The sequence below is a fragment of the Silurus meridionalis genome, chromosome 29 (assembly GCF_014805685.1).
Source record: "Silurus meridionalis isolate SWU-2019-XX chromosome 29, ASM1480568v1, whole genome shotgun sequence".
NCBI lineage: Eukaryota > Metazoa > Chordata > Actinopteri > Siluriformes > Siluridae > Silurus > Silurus meridionalis.
In genome coordinates this window covers 5072548-5090836 of record NC_060912.1, presented here as the reverse complement: position 1 = coordinate 5090836, position 18289 = coordinate 5072548, and the positions used below count along the sequence as shown (strand labels likewise).

The following is an 18289-nucleotide window of genomic DNA, read 5'->3' as shown; positions in this document are numbered from 1 at the left end:
TTTTTTTTTTTTTTTTTTTTTTTTTTTTTTTTTTTTTTTTTTTTTTTTTTTTTTTTTTTTTTTTTTTTTTTTTTTTTTTTTTTTTTTTTTTTTTTTTTTTTTTTTTTTTTTTTTTTTTTTTTTTTTTTTTTTTTTTTTTTTTTTTTTTTTTTTTTTTTTTTTTTTTTTTTTTTTTTTTTTTTTTTTTTTTTTTTTTTTTTTTTTTTTTTTTTTTTTTTTTTTTTTTTTTTTTTTTTTTTTTTTTTTTTTTTTTTTTTTTTTTTTTTTTTTTTTTTTTTTTTTTTTTTTTTTTTTTTTTTTTTTTTTTTTTTTTTTTTTTTTTTTTTTTTTTTTTTTTTTTTTTTTTTTTTTTTTTTTTTTTTTTTTTTTTTTTTTTTTTTTTTTTTTTTTTTTTTTTTTTTTTTTTTTTTTTTTTTTTTTTTTTTTTTTTTTTTTTTTTTTTTTTTTTTTTTTTTTTTTTTTTTTTTTTTTTTTTTTTTTTTTTTTTTTTTTTTTTTTTTTTTTTTTTTTTTTTTTTTTTTTTTTTTTTTTTTTTTTTTTTTTTTTTTTTTTTTTTTTTTTTTTTTTTTTTTTTTTTTTTTTTTTTTTTTTTTTTTTTTTTTTTTTTTTTTTTTTTTTTTTTTTTTTTTTTTTTTTTTTTTTTTTTTTTTTTTTTTTTTTTTTTTTTTTTTTTTTTTTTTTTTTTTTTTTTTTTTTTTTTTTTTTTTTTTTTTTTTTTTTTTTTTTTTTTTTTTTTTTTTTTTTTTTTTTTTTTTTTTTTTTTTTTTTTTTTTTTTTTTTTTTTTTTTTTTTTTTTTTTTTTTTTTTTTTTTTTTTTTTTTTTTTTTTTTTTTTTTTTTTTTTTTTTTTTTTTTTTTTTTTTTTTTTTTTTTTTTTTTTTTTTTTTTTTTTTTTTTTTTTTTTTTTTTTTTTTTTTTTTTTTTTTTTTTTTTTTTTTTTTTTTTTTTTTTTTTTTTTTTTTTTTTTTTTTTTTTTTTTTTTTTTTTTTTTTTTTTTTTTTTTTTTTTTTTTTTTTTTTTTTTTTTTTTTTTTTTTTTTTTTTTTTTTTTTTTTTTTTTTTTTTTTTTTTTTTTTTTTTTTTTTTTTTTTTTTTTTTTTTTTTTTTTTTTTTTTTTTTTTTTTTTTTTTTTTTTTTTTTTTTTTTTTTTTTTTTTTTTTTTTTTTTTTTTTTTTTTTTTTTTTTTTTTTTTTTTTTTTTTTTTTTTTTTTTTTTTTTTTTTTTTTTTTTTTTTTTTTTTTTTTTTTTTTTTTTTTTTTTTTTTTTTTTTTTTTTTTTTTTTTTTTTTTTTTTTTTTTTTTTTTTTTTTTTTTTTTTTTTTTTTTTTTTTTTTTTTTTTTTTTTTTTTTTTTTTTTTTTTTTTTTTTTTTTTTTTTTTTTTTTTTTTTTTTTTTTTTTTTTTTTTTTTTTTTTTTTTTTTTTTTTTTTTTTTTTTTTTTTTTTTTTTTTTTTTTTTTTTTTTTTTTTTTTTTTTTTTTTTTTTTTTTTTTTTTTTTTTTTTTTTTTTTTTTTTTTTTTTTTTTTTTTTTTTTTTTTTTTTTTTTTTTTTTTTTTTTTTTTTTTTTTTTTTTTTTTTTTTTTTTTTTTTTTTTTTTTTTTTTTTTTTTTTTTTTTTTTTTTTTTTTTTTTTTTTTTTTTTTTTTTTTTTTTTTTTTTTTTTTTTTTTTTTTTTTTTTTTTTTTTTTTTTTTTTTTTTTTTTTTTTTTTTTTTTTTTTTTTTTTTTTTTTTTTTTTTTTTTTTTTTTTTTTTTTTTTTTTTTTTTTTTTTTTTTTTTTTTTTTTTTTTTTTTTTTTTTTTTTTTTTTTTTTTTTTTTTTTTTTTTTTTTTTTTTTTTTTTTTTTTTTTTTTTTTTTTTTTTTTTTTTTTTTTTTTTTTTTTTTTTTTTTTTTTTTTTTTTTTTTTTTTTTTTTTTTTTTTAGATTTTATGTAATCAGTGTTTTTATTATTTCTTAATGTTTTATTATAGTTTTTCTTTTAAATAATATGTTAGTATATCAAGTGTGTTTAAATCTGCTTTCACGGACTAAACAGAAGACTCAATGGATCCAAGTGTAAATAAGGAAAATAAATGATGTGGTAAATACAGGGAGTGCAGAATTATTAGGCAAATGAGTATTTTGACCACATCATCCTCGTTATGCATGTTGTCTTACTCCAAGCTGTATAGGCTGGAAAGCCTACTACCAATTAAGCATATTAGGTGATGTGCATCTCTGTAATGAGAAGGGGTGTGGTCTAATGACATCAACACCCTATATCAGGTGTGCATAATTATTAGGCAACTTCCTTTCCTTTGGCAAAATGGGTCAAAAGAAGGACTTGACAGGCCCAGAAAAGTCAAAAATAGTGAGATATATTGCAGAGGGATGCAGCAGTCTTAAAATAGCCAAGCTTCTGAAGCGTGATCATCGAACAATCAAGCGTTTCATTCAAAATAGTCGACAGGGTCGCAAGAAGCGTGTGGAAAACCAAGGCGCAAAATAACTGCCCGTGAACTGAGAAAAGTCAAGCTGCAGCTGCCAAGATGCCACTTGCCACCAGTTTGGCCATATTTCAGAGCTGCAACATCACTGAGTGCCCAAAAGCACAAGGTGTGCAATACTCAGAGACATGGCCAAGGTAAGAAAGGCAGAAAGTCGACCACCACTGAACAAGACACACAAGCTGAAACGTCAAGACTGGGCCAAGAAATATCTCAAGACTGATTTTTCTAAGGTTTTATGGACTGATGAAATGAGAGTGAGTCTTGATGGGCCAGATGGATGGGCCCGTGGCTGGATTGGTAAAGGGCAGAGAGCTCCAGTCCGACTCAGACGCCAGCAAGGTGGAGGTGGAGTACTGGTTTGGGCTGGTATCATCAAAGATGAGCTTGTGGGGCCTTTTCGGGTTGAGGATGGAGTCAAGCTCAATTTTAGTCTCATCTGACCAGAGTACCTTCTTTCATATGTTTGGGGAGTCTCCACATGCCTTTTGGCGAACACCAAACGTGTTTGCTTATTCTTTTCTTTAAGCAATGGCTTTTTTCTGGCCACTCTTCCATAAAGCCCAGCTCTGTGGAGTGTACGGCTTAAAGTGGTCCTATGGACAGATACTCCAATCTCTGCTGTGGAGCTTTGCAGCTCCTTCAGGGTTATCTTTGGTCTCTTTGTTGCCTCTCTGATTAATGCCCGCCTTGCCTGGTCCGTGAGTTTTGGTGGGCGGCCCTTTCTTGCCAGGTTTGTTGTGGTGCCATATTCTTTCCATTTTTTAATAATGGCTTTAATGGTGCTCCGTGGGATGTTCAAAGTTTTGGATATTTTTTTATAACCCAACCCTGATCTGTACTTCTCCACAACTTTGTCCCTGACCTGTTTGGCGAGCTCCTTAATCTTCATGGTGCCGCTTGCTTGGTGGTGCCCCTTGCTTAGTGGTGTTGCAGACTCTGGGGCCTTTCAGAACAGGTGTGTATATATATATATACTGAGATCATGTGACACTTAGATTGCACACAGGAGGACTTTATTTAAGTAATTACGTGACTTCTGAAGGTAATTGGTTGCACCAGATCTTATTTAGAGGCTTAATAGCAAAGGGGGTGAATACATATGCACGCACCACTTTTACGTTATTTATTTTTTAGAATTTTTTGAAACAAGTTATTTTTTTCATTTCACTTCACCAATTTGGACTATTTTGTGTATTATCTATGCGGACTGAGGGCAATGACTCTGATGCCCATTGGTGCCTAGACACGGAACCTACAGCCCTTCTAGCAGATGAGCTTATTACTTCCAAGAGCGTGTAGACTGAATTTTAGAGTCAGCAGAAAATATCTATGGCCAGATACACTTTTTCTCTACAAGATGTCATTAAAATAGCTAAAGATTTTGCAGATCTTGTCTCTGTGACTGTCACTGGTTTTAATGTGTGTCAAAAGCTGCAAAGAAAGAAGTAAAAAAACACAAAAAAAACATGGTTAGTAGACTTGTATTTAAAATTAAAAGTTTATAATGTGAATTGTGGCAGTTTCATTTTTAGTGTATTTAAAATAATCTTCTGAGAAGAACGGCAGACAATGTTGCAAAATTTGGAAAGGGAAATTATCCAGAAAAGGGATTACAATCCTCATGGCGTCGAACACTGTTAATGGATTTACTGCTTTGACAGAAATTTACTATCTTACATGTATATGGTCAATATTGACACGGGTTGCTTTTGAACACTTTGTGCCAAGGGCTGCATAAGCCTAATTAAAATATGCTCTTGGTAACATTCCTATTTGCTAGCTCATTCACACAAAAGAAACTGCGTTCCACCTTCGGTAGCTCAGTTGGTAGAGCGGCGGACTGTAGAGGTTGTACATTAGCCATCCTTAGGTCGCTGGTTCGAATCCGGCTCAAGGAGATTTTTCCTTTATTCTAATGTTAGTTTATTCTTGTTTCCACAAGGGGAGTCTGATTCAAATGAGCGTAAAAGGATTTAATTCCCTGACCGGGAATTGTGCCTACAGTGCCTTGCAAAAGTATTGACTCCCCTTGGCGTTTTTTCCTATTTTGTTGTCTTACAACCTGGAATTAATATGGATTTTTTGGGGGGTTTGTATCATTTGATTTACACAACATGCCTACCACTTTGAAGATGCAAAATATTTTTTATTGTGAAACAAACAAGAAACAAGACAGAAAAACAGAAAACTTGAGCGTGCATAACTATTCACCCCCCCCAAAGTCAATACTTTGTAGAGCCACCTTTTGCAGCAATTACAGCTGCAAGTCTCTTGGGGTATGTATCTATAAGCTTGGCACATCTAGCCACTGGGATTTTTGCCCATTCTTCAAGGCAAAACTGCTCCAGCTCCTTCAAGTTGGATGGGTTCCGCTGGTGTACAGCAATCTTTAAGTCATACCACAGATTCTCAATTGGATTGAGGTCTGGGCATTGACTAGGCCATTCCAAGACATTTAAATGTTTTCCCTTAAACCACTCGAGTGTTGCTTTAGCAGTATGCTTAGGGTCATTGTCCTGCTGGAAGGTGAACCTCCGTCCCAGTCTCAAATCTCTGGAAGACTGAAACAGGTTTCCCTCAAGAATATCCCTGAATTAAGTGCCATCCATCATTCCTTCAATTCTGACCAGTTTCCCAGTCCCTGCTGATGAAAAACATCCCCACAGCATGATGCTGTCACCACCATGCTTCACTGTGGGGATGGTGTTCTCGCAGGTGATGAGAGGTGTTGGGTTTGCGCCAGACATAACGTTTTCCTTGATGGGCAGAAAGCTCAATTTTAGTCTCATCTGACCAGAGTACCTTCTTTCATATGTTTGGGGAGTCTCCACATGCCTTTTGGCGAACACCAAACGTGTTTGCTTATTCTTTTCTTTAAGCAATGGCTTTTTTCTGGCCACTCTTCCATAAAGCCCAGCTCTGTGGAGTGTACGGCTTAAAGTGGTCCTATGGACAGATACTCAATCTCTGCTGTGGAGCTTTGCAGCTCCTTCAGGGTTATCTTTGGTCTCTTTGTTGCCTCTCTGATTAATGCCCGCCTTGCCTGGTCCGTGAGTTTTGGTGGGCGGCCCTTTCTTGCCAGGTTTGTTGTGGTGCCATATTCTTTCCATTTTTTAATAATGGCTTTAATGGTGCTCCGTGGGATGTTCAAAGTTTTGGATATTTTTTTATAACCCAACCCTGATCTGTACTTCTCCACAACTTTGTCCCTGACCTGTTTGGCGAGCTCCTTAATCTTCATGGTGCCGCTTGCTTGGTGGTGCCCCTTGCTTAGTGGTGTTGCAGACTCTGGGGCCTTTCAGAACAGGTGTGTATATATATATATATATATATATATATATATATATATATATATATATATATATATATATATATATATATATATATATATATATATATATATACTGAGATCATGTGACACTTAGATTGCACACAGGAGGACTTTATTTAAGTAATTACGTGACTTCTGAAGGTAATTGGTTGCACCAGATCTTATTTAGAGGCTTAATAGCAAAGGGGGTGAATACATATGCACGCACCACTTTTACGTTATTTATTTTTTAGAATTTTTTGAAACAAGTTATTTTTTTCATTTCACTTCACCAATTTGGACTATTTTGTGTATTATCTATGCGGACTGAGGGCAATGACTCTGATGCCCATTGGTGCCTAGACAATGACAATGCATATGGTCACTATTGACACGGGTTGCTTTTAAACACTTTGTGCCAAGGGCTGCATAAGCCTAATTAAAATATGCTCTTGGTAACATTCCTATTTGCTAGCTCATTCACACGAAAGAGACTGCGTTCCACCTTCGGTAGCTCAGTTGGTAGAGCGGAGGACTGTAGAGGTTGTACATTAGCCATCCTTAGGTCGCTGGTTCGAATCCGGCTCGAAGGAGACTTTTTCCTTTATTCTAATGTTAGTTTATTCTTTTTTCCACAAGGGGAGTCTGATTCAAATGAGCATAAAAAGATATAATTCCCTGACCGGGAATCGAACCCGGGCCGCGGCGGTGAGAGCGCCGAATCCTAGCCACTAGACCACCAGGGAGCTGCTGGACTCGACAATCCTCTAGCGGCTGGTCGCAGTCATTACCGCATTATCTATGCGGACTGAGGGCAATGACTCTGATGCCCATTGGTGCCTAGACACGGAACCTACAGCCCTTCTAGCAGATGAGCTTATTACTTCCAAGAGCGTGTAGACTGAATTTTAGAGTCAGCAGAAAATATCTATGGCCAGATACACTTTTTCTCTACAAGATGTCATTAAAATAGCTAAAGATTTTGCAGATCTTGTCTCTGTGACTGTCACTGGTTTTAATGTGTGTCAAAAGCTGCAAAGAAAGAAGTAAAAAAACACAAAAAAAACATGGTTAGTAGACTTGTATTTAAAATTAAAAGTTTATAATGTGAATTGTGGCAGTTTCATTTTTAGTGTATTTAAAATAATCTTCTGAGAAGAACGGCAGACAATGTTGCAAAATTTGGAAAGGGAAATTATCCAGAAAAGGGATTACAATCCTCATGGCGTCGAACACTGTTAATGGATTTACTGCTTTGACAGAAATTTACTATCTTACATGTATATGGTCAATATTGACACGGGTTGCTTTTGAACACTTTGTGCCAAGGGCTGCATAAGCCTAATTAAAATATGCTCTTGTTAACATTCCTATTTGCTAGCTCATTCACACGAGTTATACTGCGTTCCACCTTCGATAGCTCAGTTGGTAGAGCGGAGGACTGTAGAGATTGTATAGTAGCCATCCTTAGGTCGCTGGTTCGAATCCGGCTCGAAGGAGATTTTTTCCTTTATTCTAATGTTAGTTTATTCTTGTTTCCACAAGGGGAGTCTGATTCAAATGAGCGTAAAAGGATTTAATTCCCTGACCGGGAATTGTGCCTACAGTGCCTTGCAAAAGTATTGACTCCCCTTGGCGTTTTTTCCTATTTTGTTGTCTTACAACCTGGAATTAATATGGATTTTTTGGGGGGTTTGTATCATTTGATTTACACAACATGCCTACCACTTTGAAGATGCAAAATATTTTTTATTGTGAAACAAACAAGAAACAAGACAGAAAAACAGAAAACTTGAGCGTGCATAACTATTCACCCCCCCCAAAGTCAATACTTTGTAGAGCCACCTTTTGCAGCAATTACAGCTGCAAGTCTCTTGGGGTATGTATCTATAAGCTTGGCACATCTAGCCACTGGGATTTTTGCCCATTCTTCAAGGCAAAACTGCTCCAGCTCCTTCAAGTTGGATGGGTTCCGCTGGTGTACAGCAATCTTTAAGTCATACCACAGATTCTCAATTGGATTGAGGTCTGGGCATTGACTAGGCCATTCCAAGACATTTAAATGTTTTCCCTTAAACCACTCGAGTGTTGCTTTAGCAGTATGCTTAGGGTCATTGTCCTGCTGGAAGGTGAACCTCCGTCCCAGTCTCAAATCTCTGGAAGACTGAAACAGGTTTCCCTCAAGAATATCCCTGAATTAAGTGCCATCCATCATTCCTTCAATTCTGACCAGTTTCCCAGTCCCTGCTGATGAAAAACATCCCCACAGCATGATGCTGTCACCACCATGCTTCACTGTGGGGATGGTGTTCTCGCAGGTGATGAGAGGTGTTGGGTTTGCGCCAGACATAACGTTTTCCTTGATGGGCAGAAAGCTCAATTTTAGTCTCATCTGACCAGAGTACCTTCTTTCATATGTTTGGGGAGTCTCCCACATGCCTTTTGGCGAACACCAAACGTGTTTGCTTATTCTTTTCTTTAAGCAATGGCTTTTTTCTGGCCACTCTTCCATAAAGCCCAGCTCTGTGGAGTGTACGGCTTAAAGTGGTCCTATGGACAGATACTCCAATCTCTGCTGTGGAGCTTTGCAGCTCCTTCAGGGTTATCTTTGGTCTCTTTGTTGCCTCTCTGATTAATGCCCGCCTTGCCTGGTCCGTGAGTTTTGGTGGGCGGCCCTTTCTTGCCAGGTTTGTTGTGGTGCCATATTCTTTCCATTTTTTAATAATGGCTTTAATGGTGCTCCGTGGGATGTTCAAAGTTTTGGATATTTTTTTATAACCCAACCCTGATCTGTACTTCTCCACAACTTTGTCCCTGACCTGTTTGGCGAGCTCCTTAATCTTCATGGTGCCGCTTGCTTGGTGGTGCCCCTTGCTTAGTGGTGTTGCAGACTCTGGGGCCTTTCAGAACAGGTGTGTATATATATATATATATATATATATATATATATATATATATATATATATATATATATATATATATATATATACTGAGATCATGTGACACTTAGATTGCACACAGGAGGACTTTATTTAAGTAATTACGTGACTTCTGAAGGTAATTGGTTGCACCAGATCTTATTTAGAGGCTTAATAGCAAAGGGGGTGAATACATATGCACGCACCACTTTTACGTTATTTATTTTTTAGAATTTTTTGAAACAAGTTATTTTTTTCATTTCACTTCACCAATTTGGACTATTTTGTGTATTATCTATGCGGACTGAGGGCAATGACTCTGATGCCCATTGGTGCCTAGACAATGACAATGCATATGGTCACTATTGACACGGGTTGCTTTTAAACACTTTGTGCCAAGGGCTGCATAAGCCTAATTAAAATATGCTCTTGGTAACATTCCTATTTGCTAATAATAATAATAATAATAATAATAATAATAATAATAATAATAATAATAATAATAATAATAATAATAATAATAATAATAATAATAATAATAATAATAATAATAATAATAATAATAATAATAATAATAATAATAATAATAATAATAATAATAATAATAATAATAATAATAATAATAATAATAATAATAATAATAATAATAATAATAATAATAATAATAATAATAATAATAATAATAATAATAATAATAATAATAATAATAATAATAATAATAATAATAATAATAATAATAATAATAATAATAATAATAATAATAATAATAATAATAATAATAATAATAATAATAATAATAATAATAATAATAATAATAATAATAATAATAATAATAATAATAATAATAATAATAATAATAATAATAATAATAATAATAATAATAATAATAATAATAATAATAATAATAATAATAATAATAATAATAATAATAATAATAATAATAATAATAATAATAATAATAATAATAATAATAATAATAATAATAATAATAATAATAATAATAATAATAATAATAATAATAATAATAATAATAATAATAATAATAATAATAATAATAATAATAATAATAATAATAATAATAATAATAATAATAATAATAATAATAATAATAATAATAATAATAATAATAATAATAATAATAATAATAATAATAATAATAATAATAATAATAATAATAATAATAATAATAATAATAATAATAATAATAATAATAATAATAATAATAATAATAATAATAATAATAATAATAATAATAATAATAATAATAATAATAATAATAATAATAATAATAATAATAATAATAATAATAATAATAATAATAATAATAATAATAATAATAATAATAATAATAATAATAATAATAATAATAATAATAATAATAATAATAATAATAATAATAATAATAATAATAATAATAATAATAATAATAATAATAATAATAATAATAATAATAATAATAATAATAATAATAATAATAATAATAATAATAATAATAATAATAATAATAATAATAATAATAATAATAATAATAATAATAATAATAATAATAATAATAATAATAATAATAATAATAATAATAATAATAATAATAATAATAATAATAATAATAATAATAATAATAATAATAATAATAATAATAATAATAATAATAATAATAATAATAATAATAATAATAATAATAATAATAATAATAATAATAATAATAATAATAATAATAATAATAATAATAATAATAATAATAATAATAATAATAATAATAATAATAATAATAATAATAATAATAATAATAATAATAATAATAATAATAATAATAATAATAATAATAATAATAATAATAATAATAATAATAATAATAATAATAATAATAATAATAATAATAATAATAATAATAATAATAATAATAATAATAATAATAATAATAATAATAATAATAATAATAATAATAATAATAATAATAATAATAATAATAATAATAATAATAATAATAATAATAATAATAATAATAATAATAATAATAATAATAATAATAATAATAATAATAATAATAATAATAATAATAATAATAATAATAATAATAATAATAATAATAATAATAATAATAATAATAATAATAATAATAATAATAATAATAATAATAATAATAATAATAATAATAATAATAATAATAATAATAATAATAATAATAATAATAATAATAATAATAATAATAATAATAATAATAATAATAATAATAATAATAATAATAATAATAATAATAATAATAATAATAATAATAATAATAATAATAATAATAATAATAATAATAATAATAATAATAATAATAATAATAATAATAATAATAATAATAATAATAATAATAATAATAATAATAATAATAATAATAATAATAATAATAATAATAATAATAATAATAATAATAATAATAATAATAGAGGACAAACCCACTAATCAGGTAATTCTTTCAAACTTTTAAAGTATGACAAAATGGGATCCCATTTAATATAGAATCCCTCTGCAGATCCCCTGAGTGTGAATTTAATCTTTTCTAATTTCAAAAAGAACATTACATCCTCCAGCCAGGATGACACCGATGGAGGAAGAGGAGATTTCCAGCTCAGCAAAATTCTTCTACGGGCTAATAAGGAGATATAAGCAATAATGTTCTTTTGGGGTGTAGTTAGGGTAGTGTTTATATCGTTACTAGGAGTACCAAATATGGCTATTAACGGGCAGGGCTCCAGCGTCACCGTAAGGGCCTCCTTAATGGCTCTGAAAATCAATGACCAATAGTTCTTTAGTGAAGGACAGGACCAGAACATGTGTAACAGGTTGGCTGGGGAAAGGGAGCATCTATCACAGGAAGCGTCTAGACCAGGGAATATTCTAGCCAGCCGCGCCTTAGTCAAATGAACCCTATGCAGCACTTTAAATTGTATAAGTCGTAGTCTCACCGAAGAAGAGGATGAGTGAATAGTTTTAAGTGCCTTTCCCCAGAAATCCTCAGATAGTTCTATAGCTAGATCGGCCTCCCATCTGGATTTGATCTTATCCAAATTGTGTGTTTGAAGGGACAAAAGCTGGGAGTATAAAATAGAAATCAACCCTTTATTAGTAAAACGAGAGGTAAGATTATCCAAAGGAGAGGAGGGGGCAAGATCTGGAAAGGGTGGGAATTTGTTTTTAATAAAACTACGAATTTGAAGGTATCTGAAAAAATGATTATGTGGAAGATCATACAATCTTCTGAGATTCTCAAAACTGCTGAATAGGCCCTCAGCATACAGATCTTTAATACATTTCAAACCCGATGTTTCCCAGTATCTAAATGATGAGTCCAGCATAGAAGGTGGAAATAAATGATTTTTGTATATAGGGCCTAAAATTGATGCTGTTTGAAATTTGTAGTGATTCCGAAACTGATTAAAAATTTTAAGAGTTGACAGCACTGTGGGGTTAGTTGTAAATTGGGAGGTTTTCATAGGTAAAGAGGAATATACCAAAGCAGGGAGATAAGAAAGATGACATGTTTGTGCCTCAATTAGACACCAACTTGTATCTGGGCGATGAAGCCAAAATAATATCTTTTGAATATTTGATGCCCAGTAATAATGAATAAAGCTTGGGAGGCCCAAGCCACCTGCATCACAGGGCCGCTGAAGAGTATGTTTATTTACCCTAGGAATCTTATTTTCCCAAATAAAAGAAGATATATATTGATCAATTGAGCTGAAAAAGGACTTTGGTAGAAAGACAGGTAACATTTGGAACAGGTATAAGAATTTAGGAAGAATAGTCATTTTCACAGAATGTATCCTACCCGCTAGAGTAAGGGGAAGACTGTTCCACCTGTTCAGGTCAGTTCTCATTTCTTTTAATTGAACTTTAAAATTAGCTTCAAACAGGAGTGAGAAAGAACGTGTCATGTTGATCCCAAGGTATCTAAACCCGTTGGGAGAAAAACGAAAAGGTAATAGTTCTCGTTGAATTTGCAGAGCCGAATTATTAATGGGAAAACATTCGCTTTTTTCAAAATTTAATTTGTATCCCAAAAAGGCACCAAACCGATTTAGCAAAGAGATAATTAAGGGGCTGCTGGATACCAGGTCACTAACATAAAGCAAGAGATCGTCGGCATATAAGGAGACACGGTGTTCGATGTCCCCCCTTATGATTCCATGAAACAATGTAGTGTTTTTCAAAGCTATTGAAAGAGGCTCAATCGCAATGGCAAACAGAAGTGGGGATAAGGGGCATCCCTGTCGCGTTCCCCGTGTCAGTGGAAAGAAATCTGATCGAGTATAGTTAGTCCGAATGGATGCTAAAGGAGAATGGTATAGTAGCTTGATCCAAGAAATAAAGGTATCGCCAAAGCCAAATTTTTTTAGGACTGCAAACAGATATGGCCATTCGATTCAATCAAACGCCTTCTCCGCATCTAAGGAGATAACTACCTCTGGATGCGGAGAAGGGACTGGCATATACATTATGTTGGATAATCTACGAATATTAAAAAAAGATTGTCTGTTTTTAATGAATCCCGTTTGGTCATCTGAAATTATTGAAGAAAGAACGTGTTCTAAACGGAGTGCTAGTATTTTAGATAGAATTTTAGTGTCTGTATTTAAAAGTGATACAGGGCGATATGATCCACATTGGGTAGCATCTTTATCTTTTTTGAGAAGAAGTGAAATCGATGCCTGCGAAAAAGTTGGGGGTAGAGAACCTGCTCCCACAGATTCTTTAAACACTTCGAGGAGGATGGGCGCAAGCTTTGTCTTAAATTTCTTGAAAAAGTCAATCGGATAGCCATCAAGACCAGGAGATTTGCCACTTTTCATGGCCATTATAGCCACATTAATCTCTTCGAGTTCAAGGTCATGTTCTAACCTTACTAACTGATCCGTTGGCAGTGAAGGGGTATCTAAATCATTTAGGAAATTATCCATATCCCCGGGGTCTGCCGAAAATTCTGAAGTATATAGTGAGGAATAAAAAGTTTTGAAGATGTTGTTTATTTCTTTCGGATTACAGGTTAAAGTTTGATTAGAGTCTTTAATCTGAGAAATAATCCGTGAAGCGGCTTGTCGTTTTAACTGGTGGGCCAAAAGACGGCTAGATTTGTCCCCGTATTCGTAGTAGAAACCACGTGTCTTCATTATTAAATGTTCTGCATGAGTAGTGGATAGAAAATTAAACTTTGTTTGCAAGTCAGATCTTTTCTTACGTAGTTCAGCTGTTGGTGACTCGGAGTATTCTCTGTCTAAATCAACTATGGACTGAGACAGTATCTGAAGTTCCTTTTTATGCTCCCTGTTAACATAGGATGTAAGATATTATCTGGCCCCTCAAGTACGCTTTCAAAGTCTCAGAGTACTGAATAGGACACTGTGTCTGTTTTGTTTAGTTCCAAAAAGTCATCTATGTTAACTGAAATAAAGTCACAGAATTTATTATTAGATAAAAGTAGAGGGTTAAATGCCCAAAGTGGCTGTTCTCTAATATTCAGAGGGAAATATAGGTCTAACAGAACTGGCGCATGGTCAGATACGACTATAGCGGAGTATTCAACCTTCCTGACCATCGACATAAGCAAATTATCTATAAAAAAATAATCTAATCTGGAGAAGGAGTGATGGACATGGGAATAAAAAGAGAATTGTTTGCCCAGAGGGTTTAAAAATCTCCAAGGATCCACGCAACCATTCTGTTTCATAATCAAAGAAAAGGTCTTTGCCATCTCTGAAATGTTACTGTTGATGTTAGATCTGTCAAGCTGAGGGTCGATAGCACAGTTCAAATCACCTGCAAATAATAAATGATGTGTATTAAGCTTGGGAATTAGCGAAAGGAGAGTATTAGCAAAGTGAACGTCGTCCCAGTTGGGCGCGTAGACATTAACTAAAATCACTGGGACTTGAAAAAGAAATCCGGTCACAATAATGTAACGACCATTGGGGTCACAGATGGCCTCGGAAGATGAGAACTGGACTCTCTTATTCATTAAAATTGCTACCCCTCGTGATCTACTATTAAATTTGGAGTGGAACATTTGGCTTACCCATACTTTACGAATTCTAATATGATCATCCAGCCTTAGATGAGTTTCTTGTAGGAACAGTATATCTGGCTTGAAAGATTTAAGATGGGAGAAAATTTTAGCTCTCTTAACAGGACCATTTAATCCCTTGACATTCCATGTCATTAGCCTCACTGGCTGACCTCGGTCTTCATTACACATGTAGTAAAAATTAAAATAAAAATTAGACACATGCAAGGGTCACAAAACATGTAGCAACTGTAAAATGTAAACAACAGAACTATAATTAAAAGTGCCATAACAACCATACGCAAACATTGCTGCCAACCCCTCCCACTCCCACCCCTTATTCGAACAAAGAGAGAACATTATAAAGCCTAGATCTAAGACCCCAACAGGGACTCATCGCAGAAAAAAAAAAGATTAATAATTACAGAAGCTTCGGAGAAACGCGGGTTAGCAACGGTAAAAAATGTATATCGTAGGTGTAGCTCCCATGTAGAACAGATATCGTAACCAAGTCATGTCGTCGTTTCACATTTTTAATCAGCTAGTAGCTAAACAGTGTGTGTCGTCGCAGTCATAAGTCTTGTGCAGCATCAGGTTTTACATGTCGATATAGTGCCAGCACGTTAGCCTTCATCCCAGTGGGAACGATAAAACTCGTTGGCTTCTTCTGGCGTGTTAAAGTAGCATACCTTCCCTTCATACAATACCCGAAGTCTGGCAGGATACAAAAGACCAAATCTGACCCCTTTCCCGTACAGTTGAGATTTCACATCATTAAACGCCGCTCGCTTTCTCCCAAGCTCAACGCTGAAATCTTCGTGAAAAAACACCTTGTGACCCCGGAAAAGCACCCCCCGCTGCTGCCTACCGAATCTGAGGATGCGTTGCTTGTCCTAGAAAAAATGAAAAAGGACCAGGAAAACTCTGGGATTGGGGTTTTTGGCCTGTGTATTGCTGGTAGGGACAGGTCCGACCCGGTGGGCTCGGGAGAGGACGAGAGGGCTGGGGAAAAAATCCCTCCTCAGTACTTCCGGGAAAAACTCAGTCATAAATTTAACCGGGTCTGAGCCTTCCAAACTTTCCGGGATACCCACCACTCTCAGGTTTGATCTCCGGGATCGATTTTCAAGATCATCCAGCTTTTCTTTCAGCAATGTATTCTCCTTTCGTAATGCATCCATCGAATTCTCAACATTCACCATCCTGTCGCTGTAGACGTTCAAGCTTTCTTCCACCTCACGAAGACGTTGATCGTGCGCTTCGTAATAGGACTTAACTTGCTCCAGGGTCGCATTCACGGGTGATAGTGCATCGGTCAGCTCCGTTTTTAGAAGGGAATGAACAATCTGCGCAGTGTCAGAGAGGAGTGCCGTCCGAAGTCTCTCAAGATCAGGTGGTAAGGTTGGTTTGTTTTTCCACGGGCATCACCATGCTCGAGGCCTCGTCGTCTTTGTCGCCAATTTTATTCCGAAGTTGCTTTCTGCTCGTCATATTTTTGATAGCTCTTGGTTGCTTACGGTGTTAACAGGGAGAAAACCCGTTTCAGCGAACTTATTTGGCAAAAACAACGACAAAAAAACCAAAAGGAGTCGGGAGCTACACTCACGTGTGCCTACTCACGCCATGCCTAAACCGGAAGTCCCATGGTTAGTAGACTTGTATTTAAAATTAAAAGTTTATAATGTGAATTGTGGCAGTTTCATTTTTAGTGTATTTAAAATAATCTTCTGAGAAGAACGGCAGACAATGCTGCAAAATTTGGAAAGGGAAATTATCCAGAAAAGGGACTACAATCCTCATGGCGTCGAACACTGTTAATGGATTTACTGCTTTGACAGAAATTTACTATCTTACATGTATATGGTCAATATTGACACGGGTTGCTTTTGAACACTTTGTGCCAAGGGCTGCATAAGCCTAATTAAAATATGCTCTTGTTAACATTCCTATTTGCTAGCTCATTCACACGAATTGTACTGCGTTCCACCTTCGATAGCTCAGTTGGTAGAGCGGAGGACTGTAGAGATTGTATAGTAGCCATCCTTAGGTCGCTGGTTCGAATCCGGCTCGAAGGAGATTTTTTCCTTTATTCTAATGTTAGTTTATTCTTGTTTCCACAAGGGGAGTCTGATTCAAATGAGCGTAAAAGGATTTAATTCCCTGACCGGGAATTGTGCCTACAGTGCCTTGCAAAAGTATTGACTCCCCTTGGCGTTTTTTCCTATTTTGTTGTCTTACAACCTGGAATTAATATGGATTTTTTGGGGGGTTTGTATCATTTGATTTACACAACATGCCTACCACTTTGAAGATGCAAAATATTTTTTATTGTGAAACAAACAAGAAACAAGACAAAAAAACAGAAAACTTGAGCGTGCATAACTATTCACCCCCCCAAAGTCAATACTTTGTAGAGCCACCTTTTGCAGCAATTACAGCTGCAAGTCTCTTGGGGTATGTATCTATAAGCTTGGCACATCTAGCCACTTGGATTTTTGCACATTCTTCAAGGCAAAACTGCTCCAGCTCCTTCAAGTTGGATGGGTTCTGCTGGTGTACAGCAATCTTTAAGTCATACCACAGATTCTCAATTGGATTGAGGTCTGGGCTTTGACTAGGCCATTCCAAGACATTAAAATGTTTTTCCTTAAACCACTCGAGTGTTGCTTCAGCAGTATGCTTAGGGTCATTGTCCTGCTGGAAGGTGAACCTCCGTCCCAGTCTCAAATCTCTGGAAGACTGAAACAGGTTTCCCTCAAGAATATCCCTGTATTTAGTGCCATCCATCATTCCTTCAATTCTGACCAGTTTCCCAGTCCCTGCTGATGAAAAACATCCCCACAGCATGATGCTGTCACCACCATGCTTCACTGTGGGGATGGTGTTCTCGCGGGTGATGAGAGGTGTTGGGTTTGCGCCAGACATAACGTTTTCCTTGATGGGCAGAAAGCTCAATTTTAGTCTCATCTGACCAGAGTACCTTCTTCCATATGTTTGGGGAGTCTCCCACATGCCTTTTGGCGAACACCAAACGTGTTTGCTTATTCTTTTCTTTAAGCAATGGCTTTTTTCTGGCCACTATTCCGTAAAGCCCAGCTCTGTGGAGTGTACAGCTTAAAGTGGTCCTATGGACAGATACTCCAATCTCCGCTGTGGAGCTTTGCAGCTCCTTCAGGGTTATCTTTGGTCTCTTTGTTGCCTCTCTGATTAATGCCCTCCTTGCCTGGTCTGTGAGTTTTGGTGGGCGGCCCTCTCTTGCCAGGTTTGTTGTGGTGCCATATCCTTTCCATTTTTTAATAATGGCTTTAATGGTGCTCTATTAAAGTATATATATACTGAGATCATGTGACACTTAGATTGCACACAGGAGGACTTTATTTAAGTAATTACGTGACTTCTGAAGGTAATTGGTTGCACCAGATCTTATTTAGAGGCTTAATAGCAAAGGGGGTGAATACATATGCACGCACCACTTTTCCGTTATTTATTTTTTAGAATTTTTTGAAACAAGTTTTTTTTTTTCATTTCACT

At 32.2% G+C, this 18289-nt stretch overlaps 4 non-coding genes across 4 annotated transcripts; all 4 read left to right on the top strand.

Annotated features, from left to right (window-relative positions):
- The first annotated feature begins 4292 nt into the window (after nucleotides 1-4292).
- trnay-gua lies at nucleotides 4293-4382 on the top strand. The gene is given in 2 exon segments: nucleotides 4293-4330; nucleotides 4347-4382. It is a non-coding gene; the product is annotated as a tRNA-Tyr (tRNA).
- Nucleotides 4383-6298: 1916 nt separating this feature from the next.
- Nucleotides 6299-6387, top strand: trnay-gua. The gene is given in 2 exon segments: nucleotides 6299-6335; nucleotides 6352-6387. It is a non-coding gene; the product is annotated as a tRNA-Tyr (tRNA).
- An 817-nt stretch (nucleotides 6388-7204) lies between these two features.
- Nucleotides 7205-7293, top strand: trnay-gua. The gene is given in 2 exon segments: nucleotides 7205-7241; nucleotides 7258-7293. It is a non-coding gene; the product is annotated as a tRNA-Tyr (tRNA).
- A 9451-nt stretch (nucleotides 7294-16744) lies between these two features.
- trnay-gua lies at nucleotides 16745-16833 on the top strand. Its single transcript is given in 2 exon segments — nucleotides 16745-16781; nucleotides 16798-16833. It is a non-coding gene; the product is annotated as a tRNA-Tyr (tRNA).
- The last annotated feature ends 1456 nt before the right edge of the window (nucleotides 16834-18289 follow it).